General features: G+C 36.7%; 1 protein-coding gene across 3 annotated transcripts in view; it reads right to left on the bottom strand.

Moving 5' to 3' along the window:
• LOC108388152 (peptidyl-prolyl cis-trans isomerase FKBP5) overlaps positions 1 to 19,236 on the bottom strand; it is a 133,672-nt gene that overhangs the window by 101,874 nt on the left and 12,562 nt on the right. The window contains exon 3 of one of the 3 annotated variants that reach the window (XM_073224013.1): positions 10,447 to 10,480. The exons of the other annotated variants lie outside the window; for them this stretch is intronic. The gene's annotated coding sequence lies outside the window, so the exon portion shown is untranslated. The remainder of the gene's footprint in view (positions 1 to 10,446; positions 10,481 to 19,236) is intronic. 3 annotated transcript variants of the gene reach the window in all.

Below are 19,236 nucleotides of genomic sequence, written 5' to 3'. Positions count from 1 at the left end.
ATTTTTCTCTGAATATGTCTTCCCAAACAAGGGATACAGAATCAAAAACAAACAAGTGGAATTACCTCAAACTAAAAGGCTTTTGCACAGCAAAGCAAATTATGAACAAAACAAAAAGGCAACCTCCTATATGGGAGAATACATTACAAATGATATATCTGATAAAGGGCTAATATCCAGAATATAAAGAAGTTATACAACTCAACACACACACACAAAAAAAAACTGATTAAAAAATGGGCAGAGTAACTGAATAGACATTTTTCCAAAGAAGTCATACACAGAGCTAAGACACACATGAAAAGATGCTCAACATCACTAATAATCAAGAAAATGCAAATCAAAACTACAATCAGCTGTCATCTCACACTAGTTAGAATGGCCAGTATCAACAAGACAAGAAGTGAGAAGTGTTGGTGAGGATGTGGAGAAAAGGGAACCCTCCTTCACTGCTGGTGGGACTATAAACTGGTGCAGCCAATACAGAAGGCTGTATGGAGGTTTCTCAAAGAACTAGAATTAGAAATACCATATAACCCAACAATTCCACCTCTGGAAATCTACCTGAAGAAAACGAAATTACCAGTTCAAAAAGATACATGCACTCCTATATACAGCACAACATTATTTACAATAGCCTAGATATGGTAGCAACCTAAGTGTCCATCAATAGATGAATGGATAAAGATGTGGTGCACACACACACAGTGGAATATTATTCAGTGGTGAAAAACAAAGATCTTGCCATTTGCAAGAACATGGATGGACCTAGAGGGTATTATGCTAAGTGAAATAAGCCAAAGCGGAATACTTTATGGTTTCATTTATATGCGGAATTTGAAAAACAAAACTAACAAACAAAACAGAAATAGACTCATAAGCACAGAGAATAGACAGTTAACATGGTAGTAGTGGGAACAGGTGAAACAGATAAAGGAGATAAAGAGGTACAAACTTCAAATTATAAAATAATTTAGTAACAGAGATGGAAGAATAGCACAGGGAATATAGCTCTCATAATTCTGTAATATCTTTGGTGAGAGATGGTAACTACACTTACAGTGAACATTTAGTATGTACATAATTGATGAGTCACTAAATTGTTCATCTGAAACCAAAATGATATTGTATATAAACTATTTTTTAATTTAAAAGGAAAGTTTTTTTTAAAAAGGATTTCAACTACTAGTTTATCACAGATGCTCCTTATCAGATTGAGGACATTCTCTTCTACTCCTAGTTTGTTGAGTTTTATCAGCAATGCATGTTGGCTTTTGTTAAATGCTTTCTCTGCATCTCCTGAAATGATCATATGGTTTTTCCTTTGTTAACATGGTACTGTAGTCTCCCCTTATCTGCAGGTGATACATTCTAAAACCCACAGTAGATCCTTGAAACCACAGGTAATACCAAACCCTATATATATATATACACACACACTGTTTTTTCCTACATTACACACCTATGATAAGGTTTAATTTATAAATTAGGTACGGTAAGAGATTAATAATAAAAAAGTTACATATATTTAAAACATACTACTATATATATAACACACTGTAATAAAAGTTATGTGACTGTGGTCTCAAAAGTATCTTACTGTACTGTATTCTTGTCATGATGTGACATGATAAAATGCCTATGTGATAAGATGAAGGGAGGTAAATGACACAGGCATTGTGATGTATTCTATTACTGATTATCTGACAATATGTCAGAAGAAGACCATCTGCTTATGGACATGACTGACTTCAGGTAACTGAAACCATGGAGAGAAAAACTGTGGATAAGGTGGACACTACTGTACATGACATTAATTTTCCAATGTTAAACCAACCTTGCAGTCCTGGGACAAATCCCATTTGACCCTTTTATTTTATGCTTTTTATATGTTGTTTGAGTCAATTTGCTATAATTTTGTTAAGAATTTTACAAGTCTATTCATGAGGGATATTGGTCTGTAATTTTATTTTCTTGCAATGCATTTGTCTGCTTTTAGTATCAGGATAATACCACTGTCATAGAATGCGTTAAGAAGTATTCTCTTCTCACCAATTTTATGGAGCAATTTGTGTAAAATTGATATTATGAGTTCCTAAAATGTCTGGTAGAATTCATCAAGGTGGTCATCTGGGCCCAGATTTTACTTTCGGGGCATTCAATTTCCTTAACAGATATAGGATTATTCACATTATTCATTCCATCTTGTGTGAGCTTTGGTGTTTTGTGTCCTTCAATGAATTTGCCTGTTTCATCTAAGTGTCTCATGTATTGGTGTAAAGTAATTCGTATCACTCTCTCATTTATCCTTTTAATCATTTTCAGATCTGCAGTTTTACCAACTCTTTCACTCCTGATACCGATAACTTTGTGCCTTCTCTTTTCCCTGACCTACCAGTCTAGAAGTTTACCGATTTTTGGTCTTCTTAAAGACCCATCTTTCAATTTCATTGTCTTCTCTACTGTTTTTCTGTTTTCCTATTTCACTGGTTTTTAACTTCAATCTTTAACTCATTTCTTCTGCTTTGGATTACATTTTCTCCTTTTTCTAGTTTCTTACAATGAAAGCAGAGGACACTGGTTTGCAACCTTACTTCTTCCATAATACAGCCAGTAGTGCTACGAATTTTCCTGAGTGCTTTTATTAGCTAACATCCCACATATTCTAAATTCATCTTTGACTCTTTACCTTTGACTCTTAAGTTTCTTAAAAATCTGTTAGTTTCTAAATATTTAGGGGTTTTCCAGATGTCTTTCTGTTATTAATTTAAAATTTAATTCTCTTATGGTCAGATGACATGCTTTTTATAATTTAAATAATTTTAAATTTACTGAAACTATTTTATAGACAAAAACTGCGGTCCAAGTAAATATTCTGTGTACAACTGAACAGAATGTATATTCTGCTGTACTGGGTAGATGTCATATAAACATCAGTTAGGTCAATGGGTTGACAGTATTGTTCAAATCTTCTAAATCATTACTTTTTTTATTTTTGGTCTACTTGTTTTATCTGTTATTGAGAGATAAGGCACTGAAATACCCAACTATAATCATGGATCTTTTTCTCTCTTCAGTTCCTTTAGTTGCTGATCCATGTATTTTGAAGCTGTTATTTAGGTGGATAAGTATTTAGGACTATAATTCTACTTTTTGACCATTTTAACATGAAAAGACCCTCTTTATTCCTGGTAATATTCTTTGCTCTAAGATCTAGTTTGTCTGAAATTAGTTACTTCAACTTTCTTCATTACTATTAGCAAGGACTATCCTTTACTGACCTTTTACTCTATTTGCATTTTCTTTTATTAATGTATTAATTTTTTGTTTTAAACCCAGTTTGCTAAGATTTATTTTTAGCAATCAAATAAGATAGCATTTTTATTATTTTCTTTTCACTCTCTTTTTATTAAGCTATCATTGATATACACTCTTATGAAGGTTTCACAAAAAAGATATGTCACTACATTCACCCTTATTATTGAGACTCCCACCACACCCCATTGCAGTCACTACCCATCAGTGCAGGAAGATGCCAGAGACCCTACTTGTCTTCTCTGTGCTACACAGTATTCCCCTTAACCCCACACACACCATGGGCACTAATAATCATACCCCACAAATGGCTTTTCTCTCCCACCCCTCCCATTTGGTAACTGCTAGTCCCTTCTTGGAGTCTCTGAGTCTGCTGCTATTTTGTTCCTTCAGTTATGCTTTGTTGTTATACTCCACAAATGAGGAAAATCATTTGATACTTGTCTTTCTCTGCCTAGCTTATTTAACTGAGCATAATACTCTCTAGCTCCACATATGTTGTTTCAAATGGCAGGATTTGTTTCTTTCTTATGGCTGAATAACATCCGATTGTGCATATGTACCACATCTTCTTTATCCATTCATCTACTGATGGACACTTAGGTTGCTTCCATTTCTTGGCTATTGTAAATAGTGCTGCGATAAACATAGGGGTGCATCTGTCTTTTTCAAACTGGACTGCTGCATTCTTAGGGTAAATTCCTAGCAGTGGAATGTCTATTTTGAGCTTTTTGAGGAACCTCCATATTGCTTTCCACAATGGTTGAACTAATTTACATTCTCACCAGCAGTGTAGGAGGGTTCCTGTTTCTCCACGTCACCAACATTTGTTGTTGTTTGTCTTTTGGATGGTAGCCATCCTTACTGGTGTGAGGTGATATCTCACTGTGGTTTTAATTTGCATTCCTCTGATAACTAGTGATGTGGAGCATCTTTTCATGTGTCTGTTGGCCATCTGAATTTCTTCTTTGGAGAACTGTCTGCTCATCTCCTCTACCCATTTTTTAAATGAATTATTTGTTTTTTGTTTGTTGAGGTGCGTGAGCTCTTTATATATTTTGGATGTCAAGCCTTTATCGGATCTGTCATTTATGAATATATTCTCCCATTCCGTAGGGTGTATTTTTGTTCTATTGATGGTGTCCTTTGCTGTACAGAAGCTATTCAGCTTGATGTAGTCCCACTTGTTCATTTTTGCTTTTGTTGTCCTTGCATGGGGAGAGATGTTCATGAATAAGTTGCTCATGTTTATGTCCAAGAGATTTTTACCTATGTTTTTTTCTAAGAGTTTTATGGTTTCATGACTTACATTCAGGTCTTTGATCCCTATCGAATTTACTCTTATTTATGGGGTTAGACAGTGATCCAGTTTCAATCTCTTACATGTAGCTGTCCAGTTTTGCCAGTACCATCTGTTCAAGAGACTGCCCTTTCCCCACTGTATGTCCATGGCTCCTTTATCAAATATTAATTGGCCATGTATGTTTGGGTTAATTTCTGGAATCTCTATTCTGTTCCACTGGTCTGTGGCTCTGTTCTTGTACCAGTACCAAACTGTCTTGATTACTGTGGCTTTGTAGTAGAGCTTGAAGTTTGGGAGCGAGATCGCCCTCCACTTTATTCTTCCTTCTCAGGATTGCTTTGGCTATTCAGGGTCTTTGGCGATTCCATATAAATTTTTGAACTATTTGTTCCAGTTCATTGAAGAATGCTGTTGGTAATTTGATGGGATTGCATCGAATCTGTATATTATTTTGGGCAGGATGGCCATTTTGATGATATTAATTCTTCCCAGCCAAGAGCATGGGATAAGTTTCCATTTGTTAGTGTACTCTTTAATTTCTCTTAAGAGTGTCTAATAGTTTTCAGGGTATAGGTCTTTCACTTCTTTGGTTAGGTTTATTCCTAGGTACTTTATTCTTTTTGATGCAATTGTGAATGGAATTGTTTTCATGATTTCTCTTTCTATTGGTTCATTGTTAGTGTATAGGAAAGCTACAGATTTCTGTGTGTTAATTTTGTATCCTGCAACTTTGCTGTATTCTGATATCAGTTCTAGTAGTTTTGGCGTGGAGTCCTTAGGGTTTTTTATGTACAATATCACGTCATCTACAAATAGAGACAGTTTAACTTCTTCTTTACCAATCTGGATTCCTTGCAAATTTCTTTGTTTTGACTGATTGCCATGGCTAGGACCTCCAGTACTATGTTAAATAACAGTGGGGAGAGAGGGCATCCCTGTATGGTTCCCGATCTCAGAGGAAAACCTTTCAGCTTCTCGCTGTTCAGTATGTTAGCTGTGGGTTTATTATATATGGCCTTTATTATGTTGAGGTACTTGCCCTCTATTCCCATTTTGCTGAGAGTTTTTATTATGAATGGATGTTGAATTTTGTCGAATGCTTTTTCAGCATCTATGGAGATGATCATGTGGTTTTTGTCCTACTTTTTGTTGATGTGGTGGATGACGTTGATGGATTTTCAAATGTTGTACCATCCTTGCATCCCTGGGATAAATCCCATTTGGTCATGGTGTATGATACTTTTGATGTATTTTTGAATTCGGTTTGCTAATATTTTGTTGAGTATTTTTGCATCTATATTCATCAGGGATATTGGTCTGTAGTTTTCTTTTTTGGTGGGGTCTTTGCCTGGTTTTGGTATTAGGGTGATGTTGGCTTCATAGAATGAGTTTGGGAGTATTCCCTCCTCTCCTTATTTTTTGGAAAACTTTAAGGAGAATGGGTATTATGTCTTCTCTGTATGTCTGATAAAATTCCAAGGTAAATCCATCTGACCTGGGGGTTTTGTTTTTTGATTACCACTTCAATTTCTTTGCTCGTAATCGGTTTGTTTAAATTTTGTGTTTCTTCCTTGGTCAGTCTTGAAAGCTTGTATTTTTCTTGGAAGTTGTCCATTTCTTCTAGGTTTTCCAGCTTGTTAGCATATAGGTTTTCATAGTAGTCTCTAATGATTCTTTGTATTTCTGTGGAGTCTGTCATGATTTTTCCTTTCTCATTTTTGATTCTGCTGATGTATGTTGATTCTCTTTTTCTCTTAATAAGTTTGGCTAGAGGCTTATCTATTTTGTTAATTTTCTCAGAGAACCAGCTTTTGGTTTCATTGATTTTTTCTATTGTTTAATTCTTCTCCATTTTGTTTATTTCTTCTCTGATCTTCATTATGTCCCTTCTTCTGCTGACTTTAGGCCTCATTTGTTCTTCTTTTTCAATTTCGATAATTGTGACTTTAGACTATTCATTTGGGATTGTTCTTCCTTCTTTAAATATGCCTGGATTGCTATATACTTTCCTCTTAAGACTGCTTTTGCTATGTCCCACAGAAGTTGGGGCTTTGTGTTGTTGTTATTTGTTTCCATATATTGCTGTATCTCCATTTTAATTTGGTCGTTGATCCATTGATTATTTAGGAGCATGTTGTTAAGTCTCCATGTCTTTGTGAGCCTTTTTGCTTTCTTTGTACAATTTATTTCTAGTTTTATACCTTTGTGGTCTGAAAAGTTGGTTGGTAGAATTTCAGTGTATTTGAATTTACTGAGGCTCTTTTTGTGGCCTACTATGTGGTCTATTCTGGAGAATGTTCCATGTGCACTTTAGAAGAATGTGCATCCTGTTGCTTTTGGATGTAGAGTTCTATAGATGTCTATTAGGTCCATCTGTTCTAGTGTGTTGTTCAGTGCCTGTGTGTCCTTACTTATTTTCTGCCCGGTGGATCTATCCTTTGGGGCGAGTGGTGTGTTCAAGTCTCCTAAAATGAATGCATTGCAGTCTATTTCCCTCTCTAGTTCTGTTAGTATTTGTTTCACATATGCTGGTGCTCCTGTGTTGGGTGCATATATATTTAGTATGGTTATATTCTCTTGTTGGACTGAGCCCTTTATCATTATGAAGTGTCCTTCTTTATCTCTTGTGATTTTCTTGTTTTGAAGTCTATTTTGTCTGATACTAGTACTGCAACACCTGCTTTTTTCTCCCTGTTGTTTGCAAGATGTATCTTTTTCCATCCCTTGACTTTTAGTCTGTGCTTGTCTTTGGGTTTGAGGTGAGTCTCTTGTAAGCAGCACATAGATGGGTCTTGCTTTTTATCCATTCTATTACTCTGTCTTTTGATTGGTGCATTCAGTCCATTTACATTTAGGGTGATTATTGAAAGATATGTAGTTCTTGCCATTGTAGGCTTTAGATTCGTAGTTACCAAAGGTTCAAGGTTAGCTTCTTTAGTATTTTACTGTCTAACTTAACTCGCTTATGGAGCTATTATAAACAGTGGTGATTCTTTATTTCTCTCCCTTCTTATTCCTCCTCCTCCATTCTTTATATGTTGGTTGTTCTATTCTGTGCTCTTTTGTGTTTCCTTTAACTGCTTTTATGGGTGGTTGATTTTATTTTTTGCCTTTAGTTAGTATTTGGTAGGTCTGCTTTCTTTGCTGTAATTTTATTTTCTCTGGTGACATCTATTTGGCCTTAGGTGTGCTCCCATCTAGAGCAGTCCCTCTAAAATACCCTGTAGAGGTGGTTTGTGGGAGGCAAATTCCCTCAGCTTTTGCTTGTCTGGGAATTGTTTAATCCCTCCTTCATATTTAAATGGTAATCGTGCTGGATACAGTAGCCTTGGTTCAAGGCCCTTCTGTTTCATTGCATTAAATATATCATGCCATTCTCTTATGGCCTGAAAGGTTTCTGTTAAGAAGGCTGATGATAGTCTGATGGGTTCTCCTTTGTAGGTGACCTTTTTTCTCTCTCTGGCTCCCTTTAATACTCTGTCCTTGTCATTGATCTTTGCCATTTTAATTATTATGTGTCTTGGTGTTGTCCTCCTTGGGTCCCTTCTGTTGGGAGTTCTGTGTCCTTCTGTGGTCTCAGCGACTATTTCCTCCCCCATTTTGTGGAAGTTTTCAGCAATTATTTCTTCAAATACACTTTCTATCCCTTTTTCTCCCTTTTCTTCTTCTGGTACTCCTATAATGCGGATATTGTTCTGTTTGGATTGGTCACACAGTTCTCTTAATAGTCTTTCATTCTTGGAGATCCTTTTATCTCTCTCTGTCAGCTTTTCTGCGTTCCTGTTCTCTGATTTCTATTCCATTAACAGCCTCTTGCACCTCATCCATTCTGCTTTTAAGTCCTTCCAGAGATTGTTTTATTTCTGTATTCTCCCTCCCAACTTTATCCGTTTGCTCTTGCATTTTTCTCTGCAGCTCCATCAGCATGGTTATGACCTTCAGTTTGAATTCTTTTTCAGGAATATCTCCCCACGTTCCCTCACAGGGGATGTCTGGGTTATTCTTGTCTGTATCAAATTCTTCTGCCTTTTTTCTCATGATAGAAGTAGTCGTAGGCAGTTGGCGTGTGGGTCAGCTGAGAGAACAAAGTCCCTTCCTGCTTGCCTCTTGCCTTTCCTTCCTATGAGAATGGTAATCCCTAGTGGCTTGTACTGGGCAGCTGTGCACTGACGGGGCCTCTGAGTCTGGTCCAGGCGGCTGCAGGGGAGGCTCTGCATGGCTGCTGTGGGCGTGGTCGGTCTCAGGCTGCTACTTCGCTATGGCGGGGCCGCACTGGAGGGGTAACGGGCGGGAGGCTGTTTATTGCCTTGAGGGGCCTCAGAGCTGTGCTGCTCCCCAGGGTGTTAGGGCACCTGGAGTTCCCCGGGATTCCCAGCTGCTGGGCTCAGTGTGCTGGGACGCTACCATCCAGCTGTGAGGCCCCTCCCCCTTTAAGGCTTTCAAAAGGCACTCGATTTCCTTTTGTCCCAGGAGCACCGTCCGTGGGAACCCGCGTGCAGGTTTTACTGTTCCATTTCCCTAGTATCCAGCACACTGTGCACTGTGTGTCTACACTGTGTGTGGATGACTAGGGCTGGGTATTTAGTAGTCCTGGGCTCCCTCTCCCTCCCTGCTGTGACTCCTCTCCTCCCGCCAGGGAGATGGGGTGGGGGGCATGCTCGGGTTCCGCCGGGCCGCAGCATGTATCTTACCCTCTCTGTGAGGTGCTGAGTTCTCACAGATGTAGATGTAGCCTGGCTGTTGTACTGTATCTTCTGGTCTCTCTTTTAGGAATAGTTGTATTTGTTGTATTTTCAAAAATATATATGGTTTTGGGAGGAGATTTCCGCTGCCCTACTCACACCGCCATCTTGGCTCCTCCTCCCAAGTCTGATATTTTTGACTGGAGGCTGAATGTGAACTTTACCTTGGTGAGTGCTAGATATTTCTGTATACCTATATATATTGAGTTTTGTTCTGGGATGGAGTTAAATGACGTGGTAACAGTTTGACCCTTCTGAGGACTATTTTTAAGCTTTGTTAGAAGGGATCAGAACAGAACAGTCTTTAGTTTAGGGCTACATATGCCCCACTGTTGAGGCAATACCCTTCTGATTACTCTCTATCCAATATGCTGTGACTTATGAGGTTTTTCTTCTTTGGATGGTGGGGACACATATTATTCTCAACCCTGAGAAAGAATCAAGGAATGTTCCTTATCCTTATTTACGGTTCTTCCTCAGCTTTGGGTAGTCTCCACCCAACACATGCATTGATCAGTATTCATCTGAAGACTTAAGGGGGCCTCTCTGCAGCCCACTGGAATTCTCTTCTTGTAAGGCTCTCTCCTCTCCAAACTTTAGCCATGTTGGCCTCCCTGGACTTCAACTTTACCTGCATTTTTGGATTATTTCAACGGAAAAATACATAGTAGAAATCATCTTACTATTTCAAAATCATAATGCTACAGAAGTTGACTTATGGTTGGCATTGGTGTTAATAATCTTTAGCAGGTCTACAAAACTTGCTTTTATTTTGGACCAAACCTTAAATGCACACCTACTATACACAAGAAATATAAAGTATTTCAATATACTAAGATTTTAACACTGCTTAAACTGGAAAAGAAAACCCCCAAACTATTTAAAAACACACTCTGCAGTGGCATTTACAAACAACATATGAACAGCAGTCTGTCACCAAGCAGACGGCTTGCTTCTCTGTGTGCCTATTAAACTCCTAACTAGTCTTAGCACCACTTACAGATCTTTTCTTAAAAAGCATATGATTTTATAAGAAAACAACATATATGAAGTCATAAGAAAACAACATATATATATGGTTTTTACCTGCAGAATTGACATCAATTCATCTGCAGCATTCCTAAAAAATTCAAAACATGTATGATCAGACTCCAAGTGACTTCAGAGAGTTACACACTTTGTATATATATATATATATGCAAAGAAATTGACAGAACAGGGGCAGAAAAGACAGTAAAAGGCTCTGCTTGAATGACTTCTCTCCCCTCCCCCACACCCCCCGCAAAATCACTTTCCATCAGAGTGGCTTCTGTGGTTCAGTCTGCATTATCTGGTTTGTTGCCCTCATTCTATTCAACTGCCATTCACTCCAGTATCAATGGCAATTAAATAAACTAGCTGGACTCTCAAATTTCATCTGAAGGTTCTGAGGAAAGTCCTAAGCTAGGATGTGAAGGAGGCCTTTTAATGGAGAGAAAAGGCAGAGAAGAAGCTGAAGGAAACTGGAGAGAGACAGGAAAATTCAAGGAGATGAGTGTTAAATCTGAGACGGGCTCATTCTAACCATAATTTTATATCCCAACTCCTTGCCCTCCATACATTCTTCCTGGAAAGTTAGGTTAACTCTGGTTTTTACCTACAGAGCTAAGAGTTGCCTCTTGAATTAAAAAATTATTCTATTTGCCAAAATTTAATAAAAAAATTTTAATTATAATATAATAATATAGTTAAATATTACAGGAAACAGGAAATAAAGGAAAAAAGAATTCATCATATTCTCAATATTATAATTTAAGGGTACTTTTCAAAAATTGGCTTTATTTTTAAGAGCAGATTCAGGTTCACATCAAAATTGAGGAAAACAGCCAAAACAACCTTGAAAAAGAACAAAGTTGGGAAGACTCCCACTTTACAGTTCCAAAACTTAACTACAAAGCAACAGTAATCAAGACTATGTTACTAAGATAGGGGCAGACACATAGATCAGTTAAATAAAATGGAGAGCTGAGAAATAAATTCTTACATTCATGGTCAACAGATATTCAAAAAGGGGGCCAAGACAATTTTATGGGGAAAAGAATAGCCTTTCAACAAATGGTGCTGGGACAACTGGATCTATACATGCAAAAGACTACAAAGTTGGACACCCTACCTCACATCACATACAAAAAGTAACTTAAAGTGGATCAAAGACCTCAATGTAAGAGCTAAAACTATCAAACTCTTAGAAGAAAACATAGGGGTAAATCTTTGTTGACCTTGGGCCAGGCAATGGTTTCTTATGTGAAACTGAAATCACAACCAACAAAGAAAAAAACAGATAAATAAGACTTCATGAAAATCGAAAAATTTTGTGCTTCAAAGGACACCATGAAGAAAGTGAAAAAGCCATAACACAGAATAGGGGATATTTTTGCAGATCACATGTCTGTTAATGGGATTGTATCTGGAATATATTAAGAAATCCTGCAAACTCAATAATAAAAAGAGAAGCCAATTGAAAAATTTCTCCAAAGAAGATAAATAAACGGCCAATAAACACATGAAAGGATGTTAAGCACCATAAGGCATTAGGGAAATGCAAATCAAAGACACAGTAAGATACCACTCCATACCCACTAGGATGGCTATTAGCAGAAAGACAGATATAATAACAAGTATTGACAAAGATGCAGAGAAAGTGGAACCCTCATGTATTGCTAGTGGAATGTAAAATGGTGCAGGTGCTTTTGAAAATAGTCTGGCAGCTCTTTTAAGAATTAAACAGTTATCATTTAATCAGCAATTCCAAGAAAAATGAAAATGCATGTCTATACAAAAACCTGTTTGTGAATGTTCATAACAGCATTATTTGTAACAGCAAAAGCATAGAAACAACCCAAACACCCGTTAACTAATGTTTAGATAAATAAAATGTGGTAGAGTCATACAACAGAATATTATTCAGCAATTAAAAGCAATGAAGTGCTAACAACACACTACAACATGGATGAACCTTGAAAATATTATGCTAAATGAAAGCCAGACACAAAATTCCATATATTAGATGACTCCATTTATATGAAATACTCATAATAGGCAAATGCATAGAGACAGAAAGCAGACTGGTGGTTGCCTAGGCTAAAGGGAAAAGTAGCAAGAGACTGCTGAGGGTGGGAAATTCCTTTTTTGGAGTGATAAAATGTTCTAAAGTGAGATGATGGTAACAGTTGTACAACTCTATGAATACAACTCTAGAAACAACTGACTCGTATACTTTTAAGAGATTAATGTTATGCTATGTGAATTTTATGTCAATAAAGCTATTGTGAAAATTATTCTATTGAATGGACAATAATTCATAATATACATTGTTTCTAATGTATCTCCGTAACAGTGCTATTTTGTACCTAGGCTTTTATCATATAATTAAGAGTATGTATTCCTGAAACAGTCTACTTCAGTGGGAATCCTGACAACATAGCAGCTGTGTGGTCTTTGGGCAAGTCACTTAATTTCTATCTGCCTCAGTTTTCCCATCTATGACATGAAGTTAACACTATTTACAACTCTGGAGATTCTGAGGGTTAAATTAAGTAATCATGTAAAAAGCTTTGCATGGTGCCTGACACAGCAAACTTTCAACATTAGTAGTAGAGGTAGCTGTTATAACTGTCATTCCGGTTTGTATTATTTTCTTAAGATGATTTCCAGAGGTGGTATCACTGGGTCAAAAACCATGACTATTCATGTGTCTGAATACATTATGTCAAACTACATTTCAAAAGGGGTGCACTAATTTTTGGTGCCAGTAGTAAATATTATCCTATGATTTCTTCACACCATGAATACCTACTGAACGTGAAATTTGCAAAGACCCTATACTGGAAACTGAAATAAGTAAGGCCAAGGGTTTTGTGAGAGAGAGGTAAGGCAAAGAAACATTTTAATTCAAGATAACTGTGATTAAGTATAAGAGAGCTACAAAGTATTTACAAGGGTAGGAAAAAAATGGCAGCTTATAAAGGTTTATAAAGTAGGGAAAACATGGCAGTGTTTAAGATGGTTCTTGAAGGATGGGCATAATTTCAACTGGCCAGGGGGGCAAGAGTAAAATCAAGGCTGGTAAAGGAACACAGCACATTCCAAGACTATGTGGCTTGAGTACAAAGTGGCTAGGGGAGGGAATGGTGAGACAAGGCACAGGGTGCTCCAGGAATACAAAGACCCTCTAAAAGGACCTTCTAAAACAGAGCCAATGACTGTGCGAGCTGAGAAGAATGGTTTCTCACAGGGCAAAGAGCACGCAGAGAGACACGAAGACATGAATTATCATGACCCATCCAGGGAACTGCATGTAATCCAATTTGGCTAAAGTGAAGGATACGTGTGGGAAGGCAGACAATGATAAATAAATAGGCAGAAGCCTGACTGTAAAGGACCTTGTGTGCCAGAATAGATCATTTGAACTTTATTCCAAAGGAAATAGAGAACTTAAAGCATTTTTTAAGAAAAGTGATAGACTGGTTTTAAAAAAATTACGCTGGCAACATTCCATGGATTCCCATAAAAAACAAAGTCCTTCTTATGCTTAAAACCCTACATGCTGATCAGTGGCTATCTCTGAAATTATTTCCTATTGCTGTTCCTCTTGCTCTGCTTCGCTATGCTGGCCTTCTGGCTGTATTCTCCAGTGCACCTCTCCTCAAGGCTTTTGCACATGCTGTTCCCTCTGCCTGGAACCCTTCCCCCACATAGTCACATTAGTTACTCCCTCACTTCCTTCAGATCTCTGTTCAAATACTTTATCAGAGAGGACTTCCCTATTGCCCCATATAAAAGAACAACAAACACCAGCAATTGGCCGTCCCATTTCTCCCCTTTCACTTACCACCTGGGACATATATTTATGTACATATGAGAATGTAAGTTCCATGAAGAATCCTCTCAATAACTCTATGATACAGGAAATGTTACAGCCATTTCCAAATGGTAAAATAAAGGGGCTTGAGATTGCTAGTGAACTAGAATGACTCCTAAGCCTGCACTCTAACCATTTCATATACTGACTCCCTAGTAGTGTCACAAGTTCGTACTTTTAGTCTAGATCATTTCCTGTACATAGGCTCCATCCTGACAAGCACTGATTAATTCCACTCTAAATTCAAACTCTTTCTAAAAAGATATGGATTCTTACCATATTATTAGCCCAGTTTCAAAAGCCAGGGAATACTTTTTATATGATCAATTAAAATATACAAGATATCTGGACTTCTGTCTCTCCAACAATGAGCTGTATTTTTTCTTGTTTAAGACCCATAGATATGAAAACAAGATGAAAAGATTTTATGAAACTAAAAGGAACATAGCATATGACACCAAAATTACTTTTCCAAGAACTTTTTTCAAGTATACTATTCAAGTTCAAAATATAATTCACTGGGACACACATCTCACCACCATGGAGTTCGACCTGGTGGCAGCCATAGACTCCACTTCAAGAAGCCACAGGAGGCAGGCCAGGTGGGAGACCCCAAGCACAGTACCCCCAAAGTTCCAGGCCAGTCAGAAGCAAGAACAGCTAATAACTGAAAGCATGACCACAGCCGCGGCTGCTCCTCAGACTCCAGCAGCAGCAGCTCCAGGGACTCGGGCAAGGAGGCAATGCACAGAAACACACTGGGTAAGGTCAAGAAGGAAGAGAAGGAGAAGAAGAAAGGGGCAGTCCACTGACGGGCCTGGGCGGGACTCATCAGACCTTCTCTGGGGTTGGGGGGAGGGATAAAATTCACTCCATATTTCAAATAACCATCAAAATTTTCTGAGGTATCACTAACAAAGGAAGAAGATGGACTCTACCTGGAAAACTTCCCACAAATGTAGTATCATATGTAGAGTACAAGAATGAAAATGAGACCTCAGTAACATTTCTCCTGATTCTTTTCTTACTCCTCAGATTAATTTCCTTTCCTGATTCTTCTTTCACCCCATCCCCCATTATTGAGAGTACCCCTTTTCAACATGTAGTTCTCAAACAACAGCTTTTCCCAGTCAACAACTTGATACCAGAAGTAATAGAAATTACTCATCTATTCTTAACTTCAACTACTTCTATTATAGTCAAATTTAGTTACAAATTCTCCCTCTTCCACTCGCCAGTTTCTGATCTCTCTTGAATCACCTGACTACAGATACTTCAGGACTCCTTACATCCTTACATTTTAAAAGAAAATAAGCTTTTTCCAAAATTAGCCCTTTCTCTATTTACTTCATTATCTGTATTATTTGGCTATTCTCCTAAGTTTACAACTTTAATATAGTTTTTCTCCATTTAATCAACAGGATTCGCCAATTGTTTACTGTTCCCTACTATCTTATTTTCCAGTTCCATAGCTCTCACCATATTCTGTGTTTTCTCGATTGCCTTCCTGAATTACCACAGTTCTCCAGCTGACCTTCCTACTTCCAGCCTACTAACTCACTTCCATTCATTCTATACATAATTGTCAGTAAAGCGTCTTTCATACAATACACTACACAATTCAAGGACTTTAGCTCCCCAGCACAACAAATCCAAAATTCTCAAACCAGCATTCAGGACCTTCTACCCCTTCAGACGGTCACTACTAAATATTTATCTTAAACAATCTAAGACAAACCCTAGAAAACCAACATCTTGATCTTCCATATCTGAATCAGAGCAATACACACTACAGATTAATAGAGAACACCTTCCACTTGACTTCAATTACTTACATCAGGCAATGTGAGTATATTACTTAATCTATTATCTTCTGAACATCTCAAATTGCTATGAGCAGGATTCATTTTCAGAAGTTGCCCCTTCTAATCCACAAAATGAATATAGATACCAGAAAACAACACCTCAAATCATTTGTGAGAGTACAAAGAGGTAAAATATTTTTAAGGGTGAATTTGCCAGTATCAATAAAAAGTTTAAGTGAAAATATCCTTTAGCCCAGCAATATCACTTCCAGGAAATCACCTATAGAAGCAAAAAAAATTATATGCAGAAGGATATTAAACACAACATTGTGGTAATGGTTTTAAAAATAGGATACATTTGAAATTTCCTTACTGGACTGTTGTTATATGTATGCACAATGAAATATTATGCAGTGATTAAAAAGAAAGAGGCAGCTGTATATTAATTGATATGGAAACATGTTTAAAGAATGGGGAAAAAAAGCAAATTCTAAAACAATGCACATTATATTGTTTGTATAAGGAAAACGAATATACACTTGTAAACACAAGAAAATATCTAGAAAAAATATATACCAAACCATATTTGGTAGCTAATTCTGGATAATGGGATTCAGGGGAAGAAACAAGGATTTTCACTTTTTGGAGTGTGTGTGTGTATACACATACATATCTAACTTAAAAAAATAGTTTATTAAATTTTCATTTAAGAAAAAAGGAGGAGCACAGCAAAGACTCTTAACTTCGGGTGAATATAATTGATCCTGATTATCCACAGTATAGGAAATAGGAGTTACTCAAAATGCTTAATGAGAACCATCCACTCATTCAACAATTATTTATGGAACACTTACTATGTGTCAGGCATTACACCTGATGATACTGATATAATGGTGAACAAGAATGACCTAACTCATGCTCCCAAAGAGCATACAAAAAGGGTTTTTGGTTTCCCTTTTTACAGTTTCCCCTGTAAGAATCACTCTAACTTACAGGTCTGTATTCTCATTATGCCTATTAAACCTATGGGTTTCCTAGAAAGCAGATACAAACTAACAATAATTCTATCATACAAAAACAAAGACTTAAAAATTAACTCCTATTCCTACATAATTTCAAAAGTTATTAGAAGCACAATTAATGGAAAGAACAGTTCAACAAGTACCCTTTCAAATAAACAAATAAGAAGTAACCTGGATGTTAAATGAAGTTTAAGGGTAATTAAGAACATTCAGAGAAGGGAAAATGTTCTAGAAAAATTTTTTTCACTAATTTATGTATGTTTACTTAATTTTTCTACAATGAACATGTATTATATAATAAGTAAAGCTGCTCTTGAAAAGAACTATTGCAACAACAAATTAGCTACTGCATAAAATTCAACTCCTGATCCCATTATACCAGCCCCTTTATTGTCTGGCCTTATTGAGACTCCTTGTTTTGTCAGCCTGAACCCATTTCCCCTGCTGCTAGAACAGCATTCTGGGATTTCTTACAGAGGGGGAACCACTGCTCCTCACCTCCTGGGGTGGACCCAATTCCCCAGTCTTTGCCAGTCAGCGCTTTCTATCCCCTTGGCCACCACAACAGTCATGACCCTAACAGATCCAAACCAAAACCAATCCTGAAAAGAGGGTAATTTAAGTGAGGCTATCAAAATGATTATAATGTACTGGCATATTTATTGTAATACAGCTAAAATTTCTAAAAAGAACTTTGTAATAGAATTTTCATTTACTATGGCAGTGAAATAGGCATTAATTACCTTTTGTTGAAATATACAACAAATGAACAGCAACAAAAATACATTAGAAAATTCCCATTTCTAACAAACTGTTAAAATTTCGTGCTTGACTCAAAGAGTAAGAATGTTGAATCATATCCTGTTAAAACAACTAAGTATAGAAACAATAAGAAAATAAAGGTTATCAGGCATATATGTTAATCACATCTCCCCTGAGAAATTTTTTAAGTTCAAAGATAAAGACTCGTATGAGTAGAAGAGTATGAGGCACCCAAAATGCCAGCATACTTTAAAAACACTTGAGATACATTTATTTTAAATAATTGTGGTCGAAAAATCATTTTATTTTCAACACTAAGTAATCTATAGAGTATATTAATAAATTACAGGGAAAAAAAGTTCAACTTAATATGAGAAAGTAAAACTTAACCATCAGGTTTCCTAAGAGTAAAATAGGCTATCTTGTAAAACAGGGACCTCTCCTCTGAAACTCAACTAAAACCAAAACTCTAATTCACTGAAAACAAGACATCCTTGAAGAATTCAACAGATGTGCCAGCTGTTTTATTTCTTGAAAGTGTATAGCTGAACACATAAATAATCTGTTACTTTTTTTTCCTAGCATTGCACAATGTTCCTGGCCTACAAAGCACATATTGTATCTATTATCATAATTAAGCATTTGACAGTAGTTATAAGAATCTGTAATATTTGTCTCCAACTAAATGCATATATAAATTTTTCTGTCTTCAAATGGCCATGGATTTCAGTAGTCAAGTATCATATATATTTTTTTCCACAAAGTCTAAATACAATACATTTCCTGAACTTTCAGCTTTCAGTTTCCTGTTCGTCAATGGCTACAACTCCAGAGGCAATACATAAACACACCCCAGCCATGGTATTACCACTTTTCACAACAGTGGACATGAACTTAATATGACCAAATATAACTATGATACATAGAACTGGTATACAGCAGCTAACATAGCAATAGCAGTAATTTAATAATTCACAAAAATGGAAATACAAATTTATTACTTACATAAGAAAGTGACAAAAACCAATTATCTCTTTCTCAACATACAAGAATTGCAGGGCGTACATACACCTAAGGAAGCCAAATAAAAAACAAGTCACAGATCATAAGAGAAAAAAAATACTTCTCTCTTCAGAAAAATGAAGACAGGAAAAAGAAACCAAACCATGGGAAATATAAATAAGTGATCTGATATGAAGCACTGAGGACATGGAAAATTTTTTCTTGTATAGATCTGTGTGGATTATACAACGCAACTTCAGCGTTGGAAAATGATAAAGAAAAATTAGTATTTTAGTAAAATGAATGTAGTCCAAAAGCCTACCTTTTTTCTTTTAAAGGACTATGCCTATACGAGCAGAGGTCTTGGATATCTCTGTGGAACCCA

The sequence above is a fragment of the Manis javanica genome, chromosome 16, assembly GCF_040802235.1.
Source record: "Manis javanica isolate MJ-LG chromosome 16, MJ_LKY, whole genome shotgun sequence".
NCBI lineage: Eukaryota > Metazoa > Chordata > Mammalia > Pholidota > Manidae > Manis > Manis javanica.
Note: the sequence above shows the minus strand (reverse complement) of the source record. Positions and strands in the feature narration are given on the sequence as shown.